Source organism: Lepidochelys kempii, chromosome 4, assembly GCF_965140285.1.
Source record: "Lepidochelys kempii isolate rLepKem1 chromosome 4, rLepKem1.hap1, whole genome shotgun sequence".
In the NCBI taxonomy this organism is placed as follows: Eukaryota; Metazoa; Chordata; order Testudines; family Cheloniidae; genus Lepidochelys; species Lepidochelys kempii.
Window position 1 is genome coordinate 96496655 of NC_136383.1, and position 24723 is coordinate 96521377.

Here is a 24723-nt window from a genome sequence, read left to right on the forward strand (position 1 = left end):
TGATTGTCATGCACATTGTGTAAAGAGTTGTCACTTTGGATGGGCTATCACCAGCAGGAGAGTGAATTTGTGTGGGGGGGTGGAGGGTGAGAAAACCTGGATTTGTGCTGGAAATGGCCCACCTGATGATCACTTTAGATAAGCTATTACCAGCAGGACAGTGGGGTGGGAGGAGGTATTGTTTCATATTCTCTGTGTATATATAAAGTCTGCTGCAGTTTCCACGGTATGCATCCGATGAAGTGAGCTGTAGCTCACGAAAGCTTATGCTCAAATAAATTGGTTAGTCTCTAAGGTGCCACAAGTACTCCTTTTCTTTTTGAGTATAGGCTACAGTTCAAATCCTGGAGTCAAATCCTGAGGGGTCATTCAGCCCCTACAAATGGCATTTCATGACTCAGTATATCACAAGGAATTTGTGATCACTAGAGTGGGAAATTCTTCACAATGGAAACTCAGAAAATAGTAAAAGTAAATAATCAACTCTCAATATTGTAAGTCAAGACATGTTTGTTTGCAAATAGCAAAGCTTTATATATATTGAATCATGTTGTTCTTCAGTGGCTATGGAATTTCTGGCTCTTATCATTCTACTTTGATTGCCCTTTTAGACATATCAGATCAACGTATTTAATTCATGACACAATCTTTATTTACGTTAACTCCAGTTACAACATTAATACACAAACAGAGATCTATTTTATATAGCAAATGTGAATTAGTAACAGAGCAAAGACTTCTCAGCTATTCCTTACTCTTCTCTCTTTGTCCATCGGTAATAACACAGCTCTCTATTATTGGAACCAATTACACTGTTTGACTATGATTGTAGTAAAATTGGTCTGGAGTCTTCAATAAATTTTTACCCATTCACTGATTTAACCATTCCTCTCACAGTTTGGAAGGCCATGGTTACCACTTGCCTTTTAATTATCCTGAGTTAGAAGATTAAAGATTAAATTAGATTAAAATGACAGGATATCAGGCTGAGAAATATCCAGTTACTTACAAGCAGGAGCAAGTATAAGCATTATTTGGGCAAGACATGTGGATGAGCACAGTGGAGAATTGGTAGGAGTGGGGGAGGAGGTCTGAGTGACAGACACAAAAAGAGTCAGTGGCCAGACAGAGAGGAAGGTGGCTACAGGAGAGGGCTGAATGGGAGTCAAGGAGAAAGAAATGAACTGCTTGAGGGATAGTGGGAGTAAGAAGCAGAATAACAGAACCAAGCTGCCAGTCAAAGTAGACAGGATAAAAGAAGGTGGAACTGAGCAGAGCAATAGAGGAGGGGAACGACAGGCAGGGGGGTCTCGCAGGAGAAGGGAGTGAGGAGGGACATGGCGAATGGTGGTGGGGGGTCTCGGCGTGGAGGTTGAGGAGGGAGGTGGTGAGCAGCAGGGTTCTCTCATGGGAGGGGTTGGAGGAGAGGAGGGACATGGTGAGCAGCAGGGACCTCTGGAGAGTGGGGGTGGAATGAAGGAGAGGAGGGACTCAGAGCAGTGGGGGCCTCGCAGGGGAGGGGGGTGGAAGAGAGGGAGGACATGACAAACAGCAAGGGTCTCTGGGGCGAGGGTGGAGTGGAGGAGAGGAGGGACTCACCAGGCAGGGCGGGGGGCTCTTGGGAAAGCAGTGGAGCAGGGACAGGAAAAGGTGGGGCTCAGGCAGAGCCACCACAGCCCAAGCCTCTGGCCAATTATACCTGCCACTCATAAGTATCTGCACTATGGTGCTACAGTGGCTGTGCTGCTGTAGTGTAGACATGGCCTCAGTTGCAATCACCTAATTCAAAAGCAATTATTTTGACCAGAAAAGCAAATGCTAATTGCTAACCAAACCAGAATAGAGATTGTAGGAAAATAAACTACAATTTGATTACTTGCTGCTGCAAGACACATTTGATTTATTTTAGAAAGAAGCCGGCCTCTGATACATTGTTATAACTCTGCAATTGCAAACTTAGTGGCAGCATCCATCAGCAGGCAGTTTAATTTGCAATTAAATCATTGACTTGCGCACAATTTTAAACACAGTTGTGTAAAGCTATACGCACAGACTTGGTTGATTCAAAGTTATATTGAAAAACATCTTGAAGCTGTCAAAGCACTCAATATCACTGTCCTCTCTTGGATATAATCAGATCTACTCAACAGCAATAGTAATCCCATCCCACGTAAATATATGTGTACAATGTGGCATCTATCCACAATGATCCTTAGGTGTGTTGGGTAGAAGAAGTCACCACATGTTTCTCTTGGAATCAAGGATAAGAGAGATACCGAATTGGCAAAGGGCCTGACTTTCCCATTGTGCAGTACCCAAATATCGGCTTGGAAAACCGAGGCATTGCTCAGAGATTTAGGCACCTCTAGAGATTTCTTGGACACCCGTAGTCTCCCCAACTCCAGCATCGGAAACACTCATACTTTCCAAATCGCATTGCCATTGGCTAGGCCCTGCCTGTTGGATATTTTCTTTCATTCTGATGGGCTTTGTTACACATGGCATAGGAAATACTTCTGTCCAGTGCAGTAGCAACGAACATGGAGATCTGATTATTCGGGACTATTTAGAAAAACTGGACGTGCACAAGTCCATAGGGCCGGATGCGTTGCATCTGAGAGTGCTAAAGGAATTGGCAGATGTGATTGCAGAGCCATTGGCCATTATCTTTGAAAACTCATGGCGATCGGGGGAAGTCCCGGAAGACTGGAAAAAGGCTAATGTAGTGCCAATCTTTAAAAAAGGGAAGAAGGAGGATCCTGGGAACTACAGGCCGGTCAGCCTCACCTTAGTCCCCGGAAAAATCATGGAGCATGTCCTCAAGGAATCAATTCTGAACCACTTAGACGAGAGGAAAGTGATCAGGAACAGTCAGCATGGATTCACCAAGGGAAAGTCACGCCTGACTAATCTAATTGCCTTCTATGATGAGATAACTGGTTCTGTGGATGAAGGGAAAGCAGTGGACGTGTTATTCCTCGACTTTAGCAAAGCTTTTGACACGGTCACCCACAGTATTCTTGTCATTAAGTTAAAGAAGTATGGGCTGGATGGATGCACTACAAGGTGGGTAGAAAGTTGGCTAGATTGTCGGGCTCAACGGGTAGTGATCAATGGCTCCATGTCTAGTTGGCAGCCGGTATCTAGCGGAGTGCCCCAAGGGTCGGTCCTGGGGCCGGTTTTGTTCAATATCTTCATTAATGATCTGGAGAATGGTATGGATTGCACGCTCAGCAAGTGTGCGGATGACACTAAACTGGGAGGAGTGGTAGATACGCTGGAGGGTAGGGATAGAATACAGAGGGACCTAGACAAATTGGAGGATTGGGCCAAAAGAAATCTGATGAGGTTCAACAAGGACAAGTGCAGAGTCCTGCACTTAGGACAGAAGAATCCAATGCACCGCTACAGACTAGGGACCGAATGGCTCAGCAGCAGTTCTGCAGAGAAGGATCTTGGGGAGACAGTGGACGAGAAGCTGGATATGAGTCAACAGTATACCCTTGTTGCCAAGAAGGCCAATGGCATTTTGGGGTGTATAGGTAGGGGCATTGCCAGCAGATCGAGGGACGTGATCGTTCCCCTCTATTCAACACCGGTGAGGCCTCATCTGGAGTACTGTGTCCAGTTTTGGGCCCCACACTACAAGAAGGATGTGGAGAAATTGGAGAGAGTCCAGCGAAGGGCAACAAAAATGATTAGGGGTCTGGAACACATGACTTATGAGGAGAGGCTGAGGGAACTGGGATTGTTTAGTCTACAGAAGAGAAGAATGAGGGGGGATTTGATAGCTGCTTTTAACTACCTGAAAGGTGGATCCAAAGAGGATGGATCTAGACTATTCTCAGTGATAGCAGATGACAGGACAAGGAGTAATGGTCTCAAGTTGCAGTGGGGGGGATTTAGGTTGGATATTAGGAAAAAAATTTTCACTAGGAGGGTGGTGAAACACTGGAATGCGTTACCTAGGGAGGTGGTGGAATCCCCTTCCTTAGAAGTTTTTAAGGTCAGGCTTGACAAAGCCCTGGCTGGGATGATTTAGTTGGGATTGGTCTTGCTCTGGGCAGGGGGTTGGACTAGATGGCCTCCAGAGATCCCTTCCAACTCTGTTATTCTATGATTCTATGATGTTCCCTTGCTAAGCTGAGGCAAATTGTCAGTTCTTGTACAGTAGGAATAAGAATATGTTTGTGAAAAACAATGGTCCATATTAACAAAAGAAAGTTTCCCCAAGAACATTTTGAATTTCACAGGTTTGAAGAAATCTCAGGTTAATGAATACAAATGATTTTTTCTATCTTTCTTTATTAAATTTTCAAGAAAAGTAGACAACCGAACAATCGCCCAATGAATCTGACACTTAGTTATACAGCAATCACTGCCATTAATATCAGGACATAGGGATGGTTTTCTAGTCACTGAATTTCTTATACAATATGCATTGCTGTCTTATGCAAAACTTGCATTGACATCATCCCTTACTCAGACAGTTCTTAAAGTAACATTGTTTTAACAAATCTTAATGCACAAGTATGTAACATTTGTGAAGGTTTTAAAAATAGTTCTAAATATAGTTTAAAGCTCTTTTACAAAGTTATGTGAATTTCAGAAGAACACAAATATTGTGAATAATTCCCAGTATAAGAATATAATTACAGCAGCAACTTACCAGGACTTAAACTATGGTCACATCAGATGCATACCATCGTAACTGTTAGCACACAAACAATCATAGAATTGGAGGCCTGGAAGGGACCCCCAGGCCTTCTAGTCCAGTGTCCTGCACTCAAGGCAAGACTAAGTATTATCTAGACCATCCCTGACAGGTGTTTGTCTAACCTGCTCTTAAAAATCTCCAATGATGGAGATTCCACAACCCCCAAGGCAATTCATTCCATTGCTTGAGTACCCTGACAGGAAGTTTTTCCTAATATCCAACCTAAACTGCCCTTGCTGTAATTTAAGACCATTGTTTCTTCTCCTATCCTCAGAGGTTAAGAACAACAATTCTTCTCCCTCCTTCTTGTAACAACCTTTTATGTACTTGAAAACTGTTCTCATGTCCCCCCTCAGTCATCTCTTCTCCAGACTAAACAAACCCAATTTTTTCAATCTTCCTTCACAGGTCATGTTTTCTAGACCTTTAATCATTTTTGTTGCTCTTCTCTGGACTCTCTCCAATTCATCCACACCTTTCCCAAAATGTGGCACCCAGAACTGGACACAATATTCCAGTTGAGGCCTGATGATCAGCGTGGAGTACAGCAGAAGAATTACTTCTGTAAATCTGTTGCTTACAACACTCATTCAATATGCCCTTCCAGCTTGACTGTGAACTACTGATAACTATTCTCTGGGAATGGTTTTCCAACCAATTATGCACCCACCTTATAGTAGCTCCATCTAGGTCAGTGGTGCCCAAACTTTTCTTATCATGCCTCCCCTTATCAGTAATGGAATCTGTTTGCGCTTCCCCTCCATTACAGCACAGTTGGCTCAGCAGAGGACCTTGGTCTGAAGGCAGAGCTGGGGGAAGAACTGGGGATGGGGCGGAGAGAGAATGAGGACAGAATTGGCCAGGGGGCAGAGCAGAGCTGGGACTAGAGCTGGGGGCCGAGCCAGGGGCGGGGACTGGGAGCAGAGCTGCAGATTGGGCCCGGGAGCAGAGCTGGGGGAAGAGCAGGGCTGGGTGGCGCTCCCTCCCTGCCCCCCCATGAGGGCTGGCCTGGGCCCTGCCGCCCATCCCCCACCAAACCTTCCTCCGCATGCCCCACAGTTTGGGGACCACTGATCCCTGTATTTCCCTGGTTTGTTTATGAGACAATCATGCAAGACAATAACAAAAGCCTTACTAAAGTCAAGATATACCACATCTACTCCTTCCTCCCTATCGACTAGGTTTGTTACCCTGTTAAAGAAAGCTATTAGGTTGGTTTGATACAATTTCTCCTTGACAAATCCATGCTGATCGTTACTTATCACCTTATTATCTTGTAGGTGTTTGCAAATTGATTGTTTAATTATTTGCTCCATTATCTTACCCAGTACCAAGTTAAACTGACTGGTCTGTAATTCCTGGGTTGTCCTTATTCCCCTTTTATAGATTGGCACTATATTTGCCCTTTCTTCAGTCCTCGGAAATCTCTCCTGTTTCCATGACTTTTAGAAGATATCTAAGCCATTAGCAATTATCTCCTCCATCAGCTCCTTGAGTATTCTAGGACGTTTCTCAAACTGGGGTCTGCAGACCCCTGGGGGTCCCCAAGGGCACTCCAGGGGGTCCACGGAATCCGCTGATCAACTCCTCCCCCTCACTCTATCTCCCGCAGGCTACTGAAGCCAAACCAGGAGATTTTAGGTGCTAAAAGTGTGGTGGCACACGAGGGCTAAGGCAGGCTCCCTACTGCCCTGATTCTGTGCTGCTTCCAGAAGTGGTCGGCACATCCCTGGGTGGGGGGCAGGGAGTCTCTGCATGCTGCCCCCACCCCGAGAGCTGACTCCGCAGCTCCCATTGGCCGGGAACTGTGGCCAATGGGAGCTGCAGGGGCGGTGCCTACAGGCAGGAGCAGCACATGGAGACCCTCTGGCCCACCTGCCTAGGAGCTGCTGCCAGAGATGTGCAAGTCACTTTTGGGAGCTGCCTTAGGTAAAACCGCCCAGCTGGAGCCTGTACCCAAACTCTCTCCCAGAGCCTGCACCCCATAACCCCTCCTGCACCCAAACTCCCTGCCCCAGCCTGGTGAAAGTGAGTGAGGGTGGGGGAGAGTGAGCAACGGATTGAGGGGGGGATGGAGTGAGTAGGGGGGAAGAGGTAGGATGGACTTTGGTGGAAGGGGTGGAGTGAGGGTGGGCCTGGGGCTGAGTTGGGGGCTTTGGGGGTCCCCAAAAATTTTAAAATCAAAATGGGGGTCCTTGGGTTGCTAAAGTTGGAGAACCGCTGTTCTAGGATGTATTTCATCAGGTGCTGCTGACTTGAAGACATTTAACTTGTCTAAGTAATTTTTAACTTGTTCTTTCTCTATTTAGCCTCTGATCCAATTGCTACTACATTTTTTTGGTAAAAACTGAAACAAAAAAAGTCATTTAGCACTTCTGCCATTTTCACATTTTCTGTTATTGTTTTTCCACCCCTCATTGAGTAATGGGCCTACTCTGTCCTTTGACTTCCTCTTGCTTCTAATGTATTTGTAGAATGTTTTCTGGTTACCCTTTATGTCTCTTGCTAGTTTAATCTAGTTTTTGTGCCTTGGCCTTTCTAATTTTGGGACAAACAATGGTGATACTTTAATTTTGCTTGATAAATTATCATGCACACACTATAGAAACTATTTGTGCTGGAAAAGTGTGGATTAATATATTAAGGAAAAATTACAAAGATGTCAGGGAGAAAGATGAAGGAGATATGATAAGGGAAAGGAATGGTAGGACAATATAACACCAAGAAGGAGTTGTTATTTGTGATTTGGCAACTGTAAAGTATAACATTCTTTCACCACTAGAAAATATTTTCAGGTTTTAGTGACATGAACAATCATTTAAGCTTTGATCTTGTACTGTAGGATTTACAGAAGTGTGCTTACCTTTGCACAATGGAGTAGTCCCATTAAACTTGCATTTGCAGAATCAAGGCCTAAGGCTTCAAATCCATCAAGAACTGAAACAATGAACCATAGTACAAGATCAAAGCTCTGATAGGTTGTTCTTGTCACGAGAATGAAATTATCACCTATATATCTAGATTTTTACTGGTTATAATTTTTGGTAATACATCATTACAAAAGGTTTTACCATACTTTTCAATTATGCCTCCCCTTTTTCTTCCTTCTGTAATTTAGGTCTCTCTTTTGTGTGCCTTTTCCTTCTCTCCATATTCCTGCACATATCTGATCCACAATAAGAGTTAATGCTCAATTTTTTAAATGCACCACCACAATGTGCACATGCCCAAAGTGAGTAACCACATTATTGTCCTTCTGCATCCTATCCTCTCACCACTGTTTGTCACTGAAAGTGGTTAGAGTTCCCACCTTACTCCCAACTGAGAACACACTCTAGAAAACATTCTACAAATACATTAGAAGCAAGAGGAAGTCAAAGGACAGAGTAGGCCTTTTCCACCCACTCAAATGAGGGGTGGAAAAACAATAACAGAAAATGTGAAAATGGCAGAAGTGCTAATACGCATCCTTTTCCTTGGATTTATTTTTTATTGTTCCTTTAAACAAAACCAAAAAAACCAAACAACCTCACCCTAAACTTTCTCCTGAGTTTGCTTGTTCCTGGGACTGGTGTACTGTTATACAAGTCCCACAATTTCCTCTACCTTAGAAAGAGGCTCCAGCCCTTCTCATATCGGTCGGTCCTGGGCCCGGTTTTGTTCAATATCTTCATAAATGATCTGGAGGATGGGTGGATTGCACTCTCAGCAAATTTGCGGATGATACTAAACTAGGAGGAGTGGTAGATACGGTGGCAGGTAGGGATAGGATACAGAGGGACCTAGACAGATTGGAGGATTGGGCCAAAAGAAATCTGGTGAGGTCAACAGAGATAAGTGCAGGGTCCTGCACTTAGGACAGAAGAATCCAATGCACCGCTACAGACTAGGGACCGAATGGCTAGGCAGCAGTTCTGCAGAAAAGCACCTAGGGGTGACAGTGGACAAGAAGCTGGATATAAGTCAACAGTGTGCCCTTGTTGCCAAGAAGGCCAATGGCATTTTGGGATGTATAAGTAGGGGCATAGCCAGCAGATCAAGGGACGTGATCGTTCCCCTCTATTTGGCATTGGTGAAGCCTCATCTGGAGTACTGTGTCCAGTTTTGGGCCCCACACTACAAGAAGGATGTGGAAAAATTGGAGAGAGTCCAGCGAAGGGCAACAAAAATGATTAGGGGTCTGGAACACATGACTTATGAGGAGAGGCTGAGGGAACTGGGATTGTTTAGTCTGCAGAAGAGAAGAATGAGGGGAGATTTGATAGCTGCTTTCAACTACCTGAGAGGTGGTTCCAAAGAGGATGGTTCTAGACATTCTCAGTGGTAGAAGATGACAAGACAAGGAGTAATGGTCTCAAGTTGCAGTGGGGGAGGTTTAGTTTGGATATTAGGAAAAACTTTTTCACTAGGAGGGTGGTGAAACACTGGAATGCGTTACCTAGGGAGGTGGTAGAATCTCCTTCCTTAGAAGTTTTTAAGGTCAGGCTTGAGAAAGCCCTGGCTGGGATGATTTAATTGGGGATTGGTCCTGCTTTGAGCAGGGGGTTGGACTAGATGACCTCCTGAGGTCCCTTCCAACCCTGATATTCTATGATTCTATCAGAACTAATAGGTCCTATCTGTCACCATAAGTCAGCAGGAATAACTGCATCTGTATACAGCAGTGGTGAGCAACCTGCGGCCCGTGGGCCATGAGACAGTTTGTTTACATTTGCACGGCTGCCCACAGCTCCCAGTGGCCGCAGTTCATCATTCTCGGCCAATGGGAGCTGTGTGAAGCGGCACGGGCCACAGGGACTTGCTGGCCGCCGCTTCCCGCAGGTCCCATTGGTGGGGAACACTGAACCACGGCCACTGGCATAGGCGCCAACTCCGTGGGTGCTCCGGAGCTGGAGCACCCATAGGGGAAAATTAGTGGGTGCTCTGCACCCACCGGCAGCCAAGCTCCCTGCCCCACCTCACCGCCTCTTCCCCTGAGCGTGCTGCGTCCCCGCTCCTCCACCTACCTCCTAGCGCTTACCGCCACCAAACAGCTGTAGTAAGCTCCAGGAGGGATGGGGGAGGAGCAGGAATGTGGTGTGCTCAGGGGAGGAGGCAGGGAAGAGGCAGGGCTGAGGCAGGGATTTGGGGAAGGGGTTGGAATGGGTGGAGTTGGGGCGGGGACTTTGGGGAAGGAGTCAAATAGGGGCAGGGAGGGGGCGGAGTTGGGGTGGGGAATTTGGGGAAGGGGTTGGAATGGGGGCAGGAGGGGGCGGGTCAGGGGTGAAGTCAGGGTGGGGCCAGGGGCAGAGAGGGATCAAGCACCCACCGGCACCAGAAGAAATCGTCTCCTATGGCCACTGGGAGCTGCGGGCGGCTGTGCAAATGTAAACAAACTGTCTGGCGGTCTGCCAGCAGATTATCCTGGTGGGCTGCTTGCGGCCCACGGGCTGCAGGTTGCCCACCACTAGTATACAGAGTTCTAACACCTGACATAGTCAGTGGAAAAGCACTGGATTCCTATGGAGGTTCCACAACCTAAATCTATTACAGTTCTCCTCACTCATTATATACAAAGAATGCATTTTGCAAGCTGTTTCATCCAAGACAGTGTCTTTCCACATCTTTTCAAAAAGCACAGCATATTTTGAGTACTATGAAGTAAAACTAATGAAGAAATAATAAAAGGAGTACTTGTGGCACCTTAGAGACTAACAAATTTATTTGAGCATAAGCTTTCGTGAGCTACAGCTCACTTCATCGGATGCATTCTTTTCTTTTTGCGAATACAGACTAACACGGCTGCTACTCTGAAAGAAATAATAATAGCAGAAAGAGAGAGATTAGTTTATATTTGAATTGCTAGGGCTCAAACCTAAACCACTCACCATCAGGTACAGTGTTTACTAGTGTGAGCAGTCCCACTGAAGTCCCACTATGGCCGGTAGTGTTTGCAGGATCAGACCCTTAACTGTGAATTACAACTCATGCTTTCCTGGGATTCTGCCAACCATTTCATGTCCCAAACCAAAATTGACTGACTATGAATAGGTCAGTATTTTAATTATTATATGTGCCTTCCACATACATTTTATACATGAACCAGATTTTTAAAAAGGAAAAAAATATGAATTTCTTGAGTCCTGAGTGATCCAGTTACAATGCAGCTACTGTGGCTGTGCATACACGAAGCCTCATCTGTAACTAATGAGTCCATTTGACTGTATGCTATATTCTATTATACAGTCATATGACCAAAACAGCACCTTTCATTCTCCTTGCTATTTTTTTTTCTTTTTTCCATTTGCACCTAATTTGATAAATGCATTACAATATGAGTGCTCATTTTTCTTCAAATATTTTAATGTATAATTTTCCAATCATAATTATAAAATAGAATATCATGGTGATTTTACAATTAAAACAAAAATAATTTTCTGATAGCTACTCTCACCAATACACATATGGGAGGGAAAAGTAAAACAAATGCACATTACTAATGTTGAGAAAAGCATCAATTTCAGTTATATTCTTCAAAAATATTGTATGAAATAGCCCCCCAGTGTAGAAGTTTCAGGGAGACATATTTTACAGTAATTAACCACCAGGATTCTACCAGCATTGACCCCAAAATACACAAACCTTATGTCTAGAGTGTAACAGACTGTCATGCCCCTTGCTTGGGCACATAGGAGAGTGAGGGAGAACAAGGCCCTTCTTACTCTACTACTGAGATTATGCCTTCAGCTGTGGGAAGGAGAGCAGAGACTGTTTCCCTGGGGCTCCCCGCTTGGGAGTAAGGGGGTGGGAGGAGTCCTGGCTAGTCACTGTCCAGAGTAGTTGGCCAGTCAGGGTGCATGTGTGTGTTGTGGGTAACTTAGCACTTCTCCAGAGCTAAAGGGCTAAAAGAGGAGGAAGTGCGTCTTTCTGAATCGCAGGCCACATCTACGCTACGGGCACTAAAGCAGCATAGCGACAGCACCATAACTATGCTGCTATATGCTCTGTAGCTTAGGCCTGGTCTACACTACGAGTTTATGTCGGATTTAGCAGCATTAAATCAAATTAAGCCTGCACCCGTCCACACAACGAAGCCATTTTTTCCGACATAAAGGGCTCTTAAAACCGATTTCTGTACTCCTCCCCAACAAGGGGATTAGCCCTGAAATTGACATGGCCATTTCAAATTGGGGTTAGTGTGGGCGCACTTTGAAGGTATTGGCCTCCGGGAGCTATCCCACAGGGCACCATGACCGCTCTGGACAGCACTCTGAACTTGGATGCACTGGCCAGGTGTACAGGAAAAGCCCCGGGAACTTTTGAATCTCATTTCCTGTTTGGCCAGGCGAGCTCATCAGCACAGGAGACCATGCAGTCCCAGAATCGAAAAAGAGCTCCAGCATGGACCAAACGGGAGGTACTGGATCTGATCGCTGTATGGGAAGAGGAATCCATGCTATCAGAACTACGTTCCAAAAGACAAAATGCCAAAACATTTCAAAAAAACTCTGAGGCCAAGAGGGACAGAGGCTACAGCAGGGACGCAACACAGTGCCGTGTGAAACTTAAGGAGCTCAGACAAGCATACCAGAAAACCAAAGAATCAAACAGATGCTCCGGGACAGAGCCCCAGACATGCCGCTTCTACGCTGAGCTGTATGCAATTCTAGGGAACATGAGGAGGAGGAGGATGAGCTTGAGGAGAGCACACAGCACACCATTCTCCCCACAGCCAGGATCTTTTTATCACCCTGACTGAAATACCCTCCCAACCCAACAAAGCCAGAGAAGGGACCTCAGTGTACCTTTTTAAATATAATACATGTTATAAAAGCAAGCATTTTTTAATTATTAAGTAGCCCTGAGGACTTGGGATGCATTTGTGGCCAGTACAGGTACTGGAAAAGTCTGTTAACATGTCTGGGGATGGAGCGGAAATCCTCCAGGGACATCTCCATGAAGCTCTTCTGGAGGTACTCTAAAAGCCTTTGCAGAAGGTTTCTGGGGAGAGCAGCCTTATTCCGTCCTCCATGGTAGGACACTTTACCACGCCATGCTAGTAGCAAGTAATCTGGTATCATTGTATGACAAAGCCTGGCAGCATATGGTCCCGGTGTTTGCTGGCATTCAAGCAACATCCGTTTTTTATCTCTCTGTGTTATGCTCAGGAGAGTGATATCATTCATGGTAACCTGGGTGAAATAGGGGAATTTAATTAAGGGGACATTGAGAGGTGGCCGTTCCTACTGGGCTGTTTGCCTGTGGCTGAAAAGAAATCCTCCCCGCAGTTAGCCACGCAATGTGGGGGGGAGGGCCACTGGCACGGAGCTGTTTGCGTTTGGCTAGCAGGGATCTTCTATGATACCAGCCACACGGTGGGGTGAGGGGTAAAGCAATCATCCCAGAGAATTGGATGGGGGGAAGTTCATAGAATCATAGAATATCAGGGTTGGAAGGGACCTCAGGAGACCATCTAGTCCAACCCCCTGCTCAAAGCAGGACCAATCCCCAACTAAATCATCCCAGCCAGGGCTTTCTCAAGCCTGACCTTAAAAATATCTAAGGAAGGAGATTCCACCACCTCCCTAGATAATGCATTCCAGTGTTTCACCACTCTCCTAGTGAAAAAGTTTTTCCTAATATCCAACCTAAACCTCCCCCACTGCAACTTGAGACCATTACTCCTTGTACTGTCATCTGCTACCACTGAGAACAGTCTAGATCCATCCTCTTTGGAACCCCCTTTCAGGTAGTTGAAAGCAGCTATCAAATCCCCCTTCAGTCTTCTGTTCCGCAGACTAAACAATCCCTGTTCCCTCAGCCTCTCCTCATAAGTCATGTGTTCCAGTCCCCTTATCATTTTTGTTGCCCTCCGCTGGATTCTTTCCAATTTTTCCACATCTTTCTTGTGGTGTGGGGCCCAAAACTGGAGACACTACTCCAGATGAGGCCTCACCAATGTTGAATAGAGGGGAACGATCACGTCCCTCAATCTGCTGGCAATGCCCCTACCTATACATCCCAAAATGCCATTGGCCTTCTTGGCAACAAGGGCACACTGTTGACTCATATTCAGCTTCTCGTCCACAGTAACCCCAAGGTCCTTTTCTGCAGAACTGCTGCCAAAACATTCGGTCCCTAGTCTGTAGCAGTGCACGGGATTCTTCCGTCCTAAGTGCAGGACTCTGCACTTGTCCTTGTTGAACCGCATCAGATTTCTTTTGGCCCAATCCTCTGATTTGTCTAGGGCCCTCTGTATCCTATCCCTACCCTCCAGCGTATCTACCTCTCCTCCCAGTTTAGTGTCATCTGCAAGCTTGCTGAGGATGCAATCCACACCATCCTCCAGATCATTTATGAAGATATTGAACAAAACTGGCCTGAGTACCGCCCCTTGGGACACTTCACTTGATACTGGCTGCCAACTAGACATGGAGCCACTGATCACTACCCGTTGAGCCCGACAATCTAGCCAACTTTCTATCCACCTTATAGTCCATTCATCCAGCCCATACTTCTTTAACTTGCTGGCAAGAATACTGTGGGAGACCATGTCAAAAGCTTTGCTAAAGTCAAGGAACAACAAGGGTTAATTTGGTTTCTGTTCCTGCACGTTAAGAGGAAAACCGCAGCACTAAATTACCAACTCAACATGCTTTGTTTGGTATGGGAGAGGAGGACGCTGCTGTTATGAAGGTTGCAGAAGCCGAAAGACTATGGCTTACCATGGCTGTCTGCAAGCCAAATTCTGTTTCCCGGCACTGCGTGTCTGATCTCTAACATCAAAGCCGCAGGCACTCAATATAAGATGCAAAATGCGACCTCGTACCAAAATCACATATGCTATGTAATGTGAATAGTGTTGTTCACCGTGAAAGAGTATAGCCATTGTTCTGTAAAATGTATCTTTTTAAATACTTCACTCACTTTTTTTCTTCCAGCAGCTGCAAATGTTTCAAGCCTCCCTCCTCCGTCCCAAAGGCTATCTCAGATAAGGTGGCGAAAAAAACGCATGCGTGATGAAATGTTCTCTGAGCTCATGCATTTGTCCGGCACTGACAGAGCTCAGCAGAATGTGTGGAGGGACACAATAGCAGAGTACAGGAAAGTGGCCAATGAATGTGAGGAGAGGTGGTGGCAGGAAGATCAGAGGAGGAATGAGGCAACACTGGGGCTACTGAGGGATCAAACGGACATGCTCTGGCGTCTGGTGGAGGTTCATGAACGGCAGCAGGATCACAGACTGCTGCTGCTGCAGCAGCCCCTGTTTAACCGCCCTCCCTCCTGCCCAAGTTCCATAGCCTCCTCACCCAGACGCCCAAGAACACGGGGGGTGGGTGGTGGAGGGAGGCTCCGGGCACCCAACCACTCCACCCCAGTGGACAGCCTAAGCAACAGAAGGCTGTCATTCAACAAGTTTTAAAGTGGCCTTTTCCTTCCCTCCTCCCCTCCTCCCACACCCCACCCAGGCTACCTTGTGAGTTATCTCCCTATTTTTATAATCAATTAATAAAGAATACATGTTTTTTTAAACAATAGTGACTTTATTTCCTTTGCAAGCAAACTGTGATCGAAGGGGGGAGGGCATGTGGCTTTCAGCGAATTTAGAGGCAACCAAGGGGCTGGGTTTTCATCAAGGAGGAACAAACAGAAGCGTCACACAGTACCCTGGCCAGTCATGAAACTGGTTTTCAAAGATTCTCTGATGTGCAGCACTTCCTGCTGTGCTCTTCTAACCGCCCTGGTGTCTGGCTCCGCATATTCAGTGGCCAGGCGATTTGCCTCAACCTCCGATCCCACCATAAATGTCTCCCCCTTACTCTCACAGAGATTGTGGAGCACACAGCAAGCAGCAATAACAATGGGAATATTGGTTTCGCTGAGGTCTGAGCGAATCAGTAATCTGCGCCAGTGACCCTTTAAACGTCCAAATGCACACTCTACCACCATTCTGCACTTGGTCAGCCTATAGTTGAGCAGCTCCTTACTACTGTCCAGGGTGCCTGTGTACAGCTTCATGAGCCAGGACATTAAGGGGTAGGCTGGGTCTCCAAGTATAACTATAGGCATTTCAACATACCCAACAGTTATTTTCTGGTCTGGGAAGTAAATCCCTTCCTGCAGCCGTTTAAACAGACCAGAGTTCCTGAAGACGTGAGCGTCATGAACCTTTCCGAGCCATCCCATGTTGATGTTGGTGAAACGTCCCTTGTGATCCACCAGTGCTTGCAGCACCATTGAAAAGTACCCCTTGCAGTTTATGTACTGGCTGCCCTAGTGGTCCGGTCCCAAGATAGGGATATGGGTTCTGTCTATAGCCCCACCACAGTTAGGAAACCCCATTGCAGCAAAGCCATCTACTATGACCTGCACATTTCCCAGAGTCACTAATTTTGATAGCAGCAGCTCAATGATTGCATTGGCTACTTGCATCACAGCAACCCCCACAGTAGATTTGCCCACTCCAAATTGATTACTGACTGACGGTAGCTTGCAAGCTTCCACAGGGCTATTGCCACTCGCTTGTGAACTGTGAGGGCTGCTCTCATCTTGGTATTCTTGAGCTTCAGGGCAGGGGAAAGCAAGTCACAAAGTTCCATGAAAGTGCCCTTACGCATGCGAACGTTTCACAGCCACAGGGAATCATCCCAAACCTGCAACACTATGCGGTCCCACCATTCTGTGCTTGTTTCTCAGGCCTAGAATCGGCGTTCCACCGCATGAGCCTGCCCCAGTAACTCCATGATCTCCAAATTGCTGGGGACCGCGGTTTTAGAGAAATCTGTGTTCATGTCCTCATCACCACGCTGCCGTTGCCTCCTCACCTGGTTTTTCAGGTGCTGGTTCTGCATAAACTGCACGATAGTGCGCAAGGTGTTTACAATGGACATAACTGCTGTGGTGAGCTGAATGGGCTCCATGCTTGCTGTGCTATGGCGTCTGCTCAGGCAATCCAGGGAAAAGGGCGTGAAATGATTGTCTGCTGTTGCTTTCATGGAGGGAGGGAGAGTTGACTAACAGCATTTACCCATAACCACCCGCAACAAATTTTTGGCCCCATCAGGCATTGGGCGCTCAGCCCAGAATTCCAATGGGGAGCGGGGACTGCGAGAACTGTGGGATAGCTACTCATAGTGCACCGCTCGGAATGTCAACACTTGCCACGGTATTGTGGACACACACCGCCGAATTAATGTGTTTAGTGTGGACGTATGCACTTGTCTTTATACAATCTGTTCCCAAAAATCGACTTCTGTAACATCGGAGTACTTTCGTAGTGTAGACATGGCCTTAGAGGCAGACCACAGCATCAGAAGGTGTTTTTCTACTGAAGTAGGAACTCTGCCTCCCCAAGCGACTATAGCTAGGTGGATGGAAGCATTTTTCTGTCATCTTGGCTGTGTCTGCACCCGGGGTTAGGTCAGCATAGCAATGGCACTCAGGGGTGTGGATTTTTCACACCCCTGAGCACTGTAACTGTGTCGACCCAAGTTTTAAGTGCAAATCAGGCCTCCAGGCTTCTCCTGGGGCAGGACAGCTGTTCACTGCCTGAAACTCATCCTATAAAGTCAACAACATACAGACACTATTTCTAAAATTTTAACAGAAGTTGTTCAATGGATTGGATTGGCTTTTATTTCTTTAAAGAGAGCAACAACAGAAGAGTAAGGGTTTTTTCTCCCCCACTTTTCTGCTCATTTCCTGAAATATTTTTTAAATTAATAATCCCATTACAGCAGTGTGTTCATTATTAATCTGTATATGTTTTGTTTTGATATTGCCTGTGGTTGAATCCTGAGGCCCTTACTTCATTTGTACTTATTCCTCACTCATGAAAATGCTGACTTCATTGGGAATTGGGCCAAGTAAGGGCTGAGGAAAAACCAGGTACAGATTGTTGAATTTGACCTCCATGGTTTATTTGTTTTTTTAAAAAAAATATTACCCCCTGTGCCTGAGCTACTTTTAATTAGGTTATAATTACTCATGTGTTGAATTCCAATAATATTAATGAGCAAATGCGGTGGAACTGAAATAGTCCATTGTGTTCTACTCTGGTCATATTGGCTCTCTGAGTGAAAATATCTTGACTAGAACTATCAGTGTGCTTATCTGATCTGAATCAAAACAACCATCAGTGTTTTCCCATAAACTTTCACTGCTATGGTATCCGTACCTAGATCTGACTGAAGCAGAAGAACATTGTGTAATCACGGTTTCACAATTCGGTAAATGGTCTCAAACATAGAAGGTTTCCCTTAGATACTATTGTAATTAGATGCAATGAACTTCAGAGAAGAAAAACTGGTTCTATTCAGTGTGTTGAAAGGAAATAAAGGGAAAATATCATGCAGTTAGTAGATAAAATGTCAGGCCTGTTTTCATATTTGCACTTCACCTAGGTCCACAAAGGGACCTTGGCATTGTGATACTGAGTATTGCAACACCTAACTTAGGCACCTGGAATCCAAATACCCTGAGTTAGACACCTCGGCTCCCCCTATATAATACATGGGGAGAGACAGGTGCCTGCAAATGAGAGCCACAAAAGCCATTCTCTCTAGTCCAATTAATGTTTAATTATGTAATTGGAAGTGGAACAGTTTCGACAAGAGAGAGGCACATCAGAATGTTGTAATCCAGTGGTTAGAACACTCACCAGGGTCAGACTCTGGGTCTGTCTTGGAGCAGACTGGCGTGTCTGGCTTGACAAGACAGGGTTCTGGAGGTCCAAACTGCCAGAGAAAACGGGCTCAGAGGTAGTCTCAGCACATCAAGTGACACTCCCAAGGGAGTTTCTGTGACCCAACCCATCACAATAGGCATTTGGGCATCTGCCTGAGGCAGCAGTGCACATGGCCCAAGGCAAAAATTTAGGTGCCTAGGGCACTTTTATGGCTGAAATTTAGGAACCAAGTGAGTTTAGGCACCTACATGATAAGGCAATAGCTGAGTAGGGGTTTTGTGGATCACAGTAGTGCCTAAATCTGGGATTTAGAACAGGGGTGGGCAAACTTTTTGGCCCAAGGGCCACATCTGGGTGGGGAAATTGCATGCAGGGCTGGGGCGAGGGGTTGGGGTGTGGGAGGGGATGCAGTGTGCAGGAAGGGGCTCAGGGCAAGGGGTTGGGGCAGAGGAGGCGTGTGGAGTATGGGAGGGAGCTCAGAATGCGGGAGGTGGCTCAGGGCAGGGGGTGCAGGAGGGGTGTGGGGTGCAGGAGGGGTTCAGGCTTTGGCCCGTCACCGCTTCCCTGGAGAGGGTCCAGGGCGGCAGCAGCGTGCACCAGGGCCAGGGCAAGCTCCCTGCCTGCCTGCCTGCCCTGGCCCTGCCGCTCCTGGAAGCAGCCGGCACCACGTCCCTGCGGCCCCTGGGAGAGGGAGGGCAGAGGGCTTCACAATCTGCCCCACCCCCCCAGGGGTCTCAGGGACGTGGTGCCAGCTACTTCTGGGAGCTGCGCGGGACCTGTGGCACCACAGGGGTGGCAATCCTGCGGTCCAGATCCAAAGCCCTGAGGGGCTGGATCCAGATCACGGGCCGTAGTTTGCCCACCCTTGATTTAGACACTTAAGTCCCTTTGTGGATCTTGGCCCTACTCTCCAAAGGCTTACTTCTGCCAAGATCTGTGTGCAGAACTCTGTTTCTTCTACAATAGGGGAAGCTATCACAACATTAAACTCCAGAAATTCTATGGGAAGCTGCAATCCCTGTAGCCTTTAATTTTCTTCAAATGTTAGTGATCTTATTACAGTAGGAGAGAAAACACAGGACTCTCAGTGCACATCTCACCACCTTAATAAAGGAAATTGCATTTAATATTAAACTATATTTACTAGGGCTGCCATGTTTTTATTTGCTGCTTTCATCAAGCTCTCTTTTCTTTCCTTTTAAATAGGTGCCAACTTTACTCTTGAGAGAATAAAATTGGAAGGTTTCTCAAGTTTGTAGTTCAGGCCCATGGTGTTTCTAAGACTCTAGAGTCATAACAGAGCAAAATTCTCTTCTCAGATTCATGGAGTGGAGTTCAACGCTGATATTCTGCTCCCTCTATGGATTCAGAACTCCCCTTGACATCAGCTCCCATGTAGTTGCTAGCTGTAATACAATTTAACAGCAGTTACCCCCCAATCCTGTGGGATGCTGAATGCTCAGCCTACGCTCTCATTGCCTTCTGTCGGAATTGAGGACACTTAGCACACCTCATAAAACCAGAATTTTAATTAGGTTTTATCAAATGAACTGTGATGTGTGGTCAGTGAATACATATAATAATCTGCTATTTGTAATCAGAGAGAGATCGATATCCCACGGAAAATATACTATTCCTGAACTGAGTTTTGCCAACAGAAGAATACAGAAGTTCTTCTGATTAAACTTTACAGTAAAATGATATAATATTATGGTTAATTTACCACACATTATACGAATTCAATAGATGACCTAGTCAATTTGGCAACGTTTGATCATACAATACCAGAATCTGATTACATTAATGCTATATTTCCATACTCTTCTTATCCTATTTTCACACTGCTCCCCATAGGAATCAAAGCCCTCAAGTCAAATAAGAAAATTTCCCATATCCTTTGAACATCTTGGATCAAAGGGCTGACTGACAGCTGTGATCTCTGAAAAAGAGAGGCACACCCTCTGGTAAGATCTCTATTTATTAGGAAAATTTGACTGGGCACACAGAGCATTGTTGACATTAGAGATAGGACCAACTCATGAAGTTAAGGTCCGAAACTGAATTTACCCACAGATCCTTGATTTTGAACTTATTACTGACAACCCAGGACATCATAGAAAAAGGTTGCAAAGTTCAGATCCAAAGGCAAACTTCTTCATCACTGGGGGGCAATTTTGAGATCTGATATTCCACTTTAAACCCATTTCGAGGCTTTCTCCAAGCCCACACCCAAAGACTAGTTTCCCTAGATTCTTATTATATTTTCACCACTTCTACAATTATGAAACAAAAGTCCCTTTAAATCAAATGGGAAAACTTGGTCAATTGGCACACATAACTCCTATGGGATTAAAGGGATCACTTTGGGATTTTTTTTTAAATTTTTGTGTCACAAGGCAGACCTTCTCCCCAGCTGGGCCTTCAGTTCAGGAATAGCATATTTTCTCTCTCTCTTGCTTACAATAAAAGCATAACCCATAGCATACCCCATCCAAGACACCATGTGGAGCCTGCTGGCTGCTTTCTTCCCTGCCCTCCCCGCAGTAGCAACTAGCAAGGCCCACCAGAGGATGAGCAGGAGCCGTTCCCAAGAGCCAGAATCTTTTTGGGACCCAGGACTCTGACACCAGCCCACTGGAAAACCAGCCGCAGTTATGCGTTGTTGCATAGTGGGAGGGGCCACGGGCAGAAGAGGCGGGACAGGGAGCTAGGCTCCCCCAATGGAAACTTCACCTGCTGCCCATGACCTAGCCGTACTATTTACTATTGTGTTATATTACCTTTCTACCTTCTATTCTGAGTGCCCCATGGCCACAGCCATTTCAGATGGATGTGAAGTAGGAGCCCTCCTGAGAATCCAGTCCTTGCCTCCCTCTGTCAACCCACGCTGACTGTTGGCCCCTCTGTCAATGTTTCCATAATGGTGGCTGCTCTACCTGGGCAATTGGCCTCTGTCTCATGCTAAAGACACGACTACACGCAGTTTTCAGGACTGCAGCATGGAGGGCACTTGCCCATCTTCTTATTTTCCTTTCCCATTCCCTCATCTGTACAGCCCAGCAAACAATCCTACCCCTCCTCCCCCGACACACACACACCATTCATCAGCCTAAAATGGCAGCTGGCAGGATGGCACAGACAGTTTCTCTATGTCTCCCCTACCCCAGCCCCCATGGTATATCTGAATAATGAAAAAATGCATTTGTGCAAAATGCAACAGAGGATTGAGATAGTGGTTACAGGAAAAGAAGTTTATTTAGTGTTCATAGTGTAGATGAGGTATATATGGACATTGCAAGGTCAGTAAAGGTACAAACAGGACTGTTCCTTGCTGAGGTTTAAATACCCTGTGACACTCATTAAACTGACAAACATTACAGGAACCTGTTTTTTTCTGCACTTTCTCCATGCCTGCAGGAGAGAGATTGCAGGACTTAAGACCAAGGAATTGCTTGATTTTGGTTTGCACATTATAGGTAGTAGCTTCACACTAATCCCTTCTGTATAGGTCATGGGCCTCTTCCACTCTTACAGCACTCTGGGGGGACCATCCTGGTGAATAATTTCACAGCATCTCTCACTGCTCTGCCCTTTGCCTTTGCGAACAAGACCATTCTCTCTCTGTCTCCTAGTCACCCACCTCAGTGTAACTTCAAGAGTCAGGCCACCCTAAAGGGGATTCCTATGTTGCTCAGCCCTCCAATGCCACCCCTACCCCTTCCTCACACACATATACCCTCAGATAACAGAAGTACCTCAAACAAAAGCTACTAAAAAGCTACACATACTAAAGCACAATGGCAAAGAGCATGGAGAGCAAATAGAAATCCCAGTATACCTAGTGCCTCCTCAGATGCAGGCCCCTCACCATCTCTGAGGTTCCCCTAGGATTGGGAAAAAACAGAGAGGTAGAAGTCATATATGGATATCAAAAAATGCTATCATGACCTGTTTGGAATATGAATAAGCAACTTTAACACCTCCCCCCACCTTCCCACAACATCCGCAATGACCAGACCACCAAAGACAGGGCCTCTATCTACTGCTGAAAAGATGGCCAACCTGAGGGGGCAAAAAGACTTGGAATGAGATGTTTGCAGAACTCATGGCAGAGAGTCCCAGAGGAAGACTGCAGTGGCTGAGAGGTAGAAGCAGTACATGATGACCCAGAGGGAGAAAGACATATAGCTCTCCCCTAAGATTGTGGCAGTCATAGGTGCTGACTTCATGGGTGCTCTGGGGCTTGAGCACCCATGGAAAAAAAAAAGTGGGTGCTCAGCACCCACTGGCGGGCCTCACCAATCAGCTCCTCCCCTCTACCCTCCAGCACCTCCTGCCTGCCACTGATCAGCAGCGGGCAGGAGACACTGGCGGGGGTGGAGAGGAGGAGTGGGGCCAGGAAGAGCCGGAGGGAGGGCAGGATGCGTGCAGGGGAGAGGACAGAATGAGGTTAGAAGGAGTGGAGTGGGGGTGGGGCACCCCCAGGGAAATCAGAAAGTTGGTGCCTGTGGTGGCAGTGGCCAAGGAAAGCATTGCTATGGCCATGGAGAGCATGGAAAAAGACAGGGGAGATGTACAGGCAACTCATGGACACTACTCTGAGCCAGCATGCTCTACCACAAAACATGCTTCTGCTAGGCTAGCAGTCCCTGAAGCCCTGTAAGCCAGGAGCCAGCCATATCCTTTAGGGACCAACAGAAACTCCTCCCCGCTGTACCCATGCAGCACTTGTGCCAGAGGTCATTTTCCTCTCAAGTCCAAAATCTGCTAAGAACTCTGGCTCCTGGGAACCCAGCTCTTTTGAACCCCACAAATGTAGCTGAAAATTTTGAGCCACAGCACTCAACCCCCACATAGAAGAGGCAGGGGGAAGACCTATACACACCTATAACTTTAAGCCCCCACCCTCCATTCTTGTTTGCATTGTTGCACTTTCAGTTTGGTTTGCACTGTTTTATTTAAAGGTTTGCTTTTTGTTGATTGGTAGATTTTTATTTGAAAATACATTTACCAAAACAAAGTATTGTTATTTATCCTTTGGTTCAGGTAAAATTTTAGTTTTGACTTCGGTATTGTTTAATAAAAAGCTAGTAGAATCCATTTTGGTCCATTATGGCTCATCACTGCATGTGACACATAAAATCCTTTAAATAAAGCTAAAATAATTCATATGGTTTTAGAAGAGTTTATAGGCAGTGTCCTACTTCCACCACCCATAAACAATACTGCACTGTCAGTAATCTATTCCTGTCAACCTTCTACAGATTAGCAGCTGGATGTACAGCTACACATGTTGAAACCCAAGACTCAAAAATACAAACAATGGGCATCCCTGACAATATTCCCTTGGATGTTAGCATTCTCTATGGGATGCCTTGCTGAAACACCGAGCAAGTCTCTGCAGCTCAGCCTCCCACCCATTGTTAAGGCTTTCCCCCTTGGTCTCACAAATATTGTGCAGAACACAGCATGCAGCTATAATAGTCAGGAGATTTTTTTCTGCTGCTCCCAAACAATTCCATAAGCTGCACCATCCGCCTTTCAAATGGCCAAATGCACACACAACCACCATTCTGCAACTACTTAGGCAATAGTTAAAATGTTCTTTCCTTCTGTCCAAAAGGCCTGTGTATACCCTCATTAATCAGGGTATCTGAGGATAAGTGGGGTCTCCCAACTTTCGCACCATTAATGTCCAGACTGGTCCTGGGGGCAAACAGTCCTTTCTTTCTTTCTTTATTATTATTTCTTTCTTTATTATAAGCAGAACTTAGTTTCAAAAGATTCACGCATCGTGGACCCTTCCAGACCACACAGCATTTGCGTGTGTAAACCTAGCATGGTGATCAACCAATCTGTGGAGCATCATGGAGAAATACCTCTTTCTATTTAATTGTTTTTCCTGGTCGGTGGTGCAAATGATAAGCACATAGGTTCCATCAACTGCACCTACAGTTTGGGAACCTTATACGTACAAAGCTATCAATAATCTCCTGAGCATTACCCACTTTTATAACCTGGCTAGACAGTACCTTATTAATGGCAGAGCAGACCTGCACGACCGTGGCCCCAACAGTTGATCTCCCCACACTGAACTAGTTGGCTACAGACCAATAATATTCCGGGGTGGCCAACTTCCAGAATGGGGCACATTTTGATATGCTGCCTCTACAGCTACAGGCCCAGTTCTGCACAGATCTCTAAAAAAGTAGCCCTCCCCATCCTGAAGTTCTCTCATCACTGCGTCCCAGGTCTACAGCATGATCCTCTTCCACCAATCTATGCTGGTTTGCTCGGCCCAGAAATGGCGCTGCACAGTGTGTAGCTGAACCAGGAACTG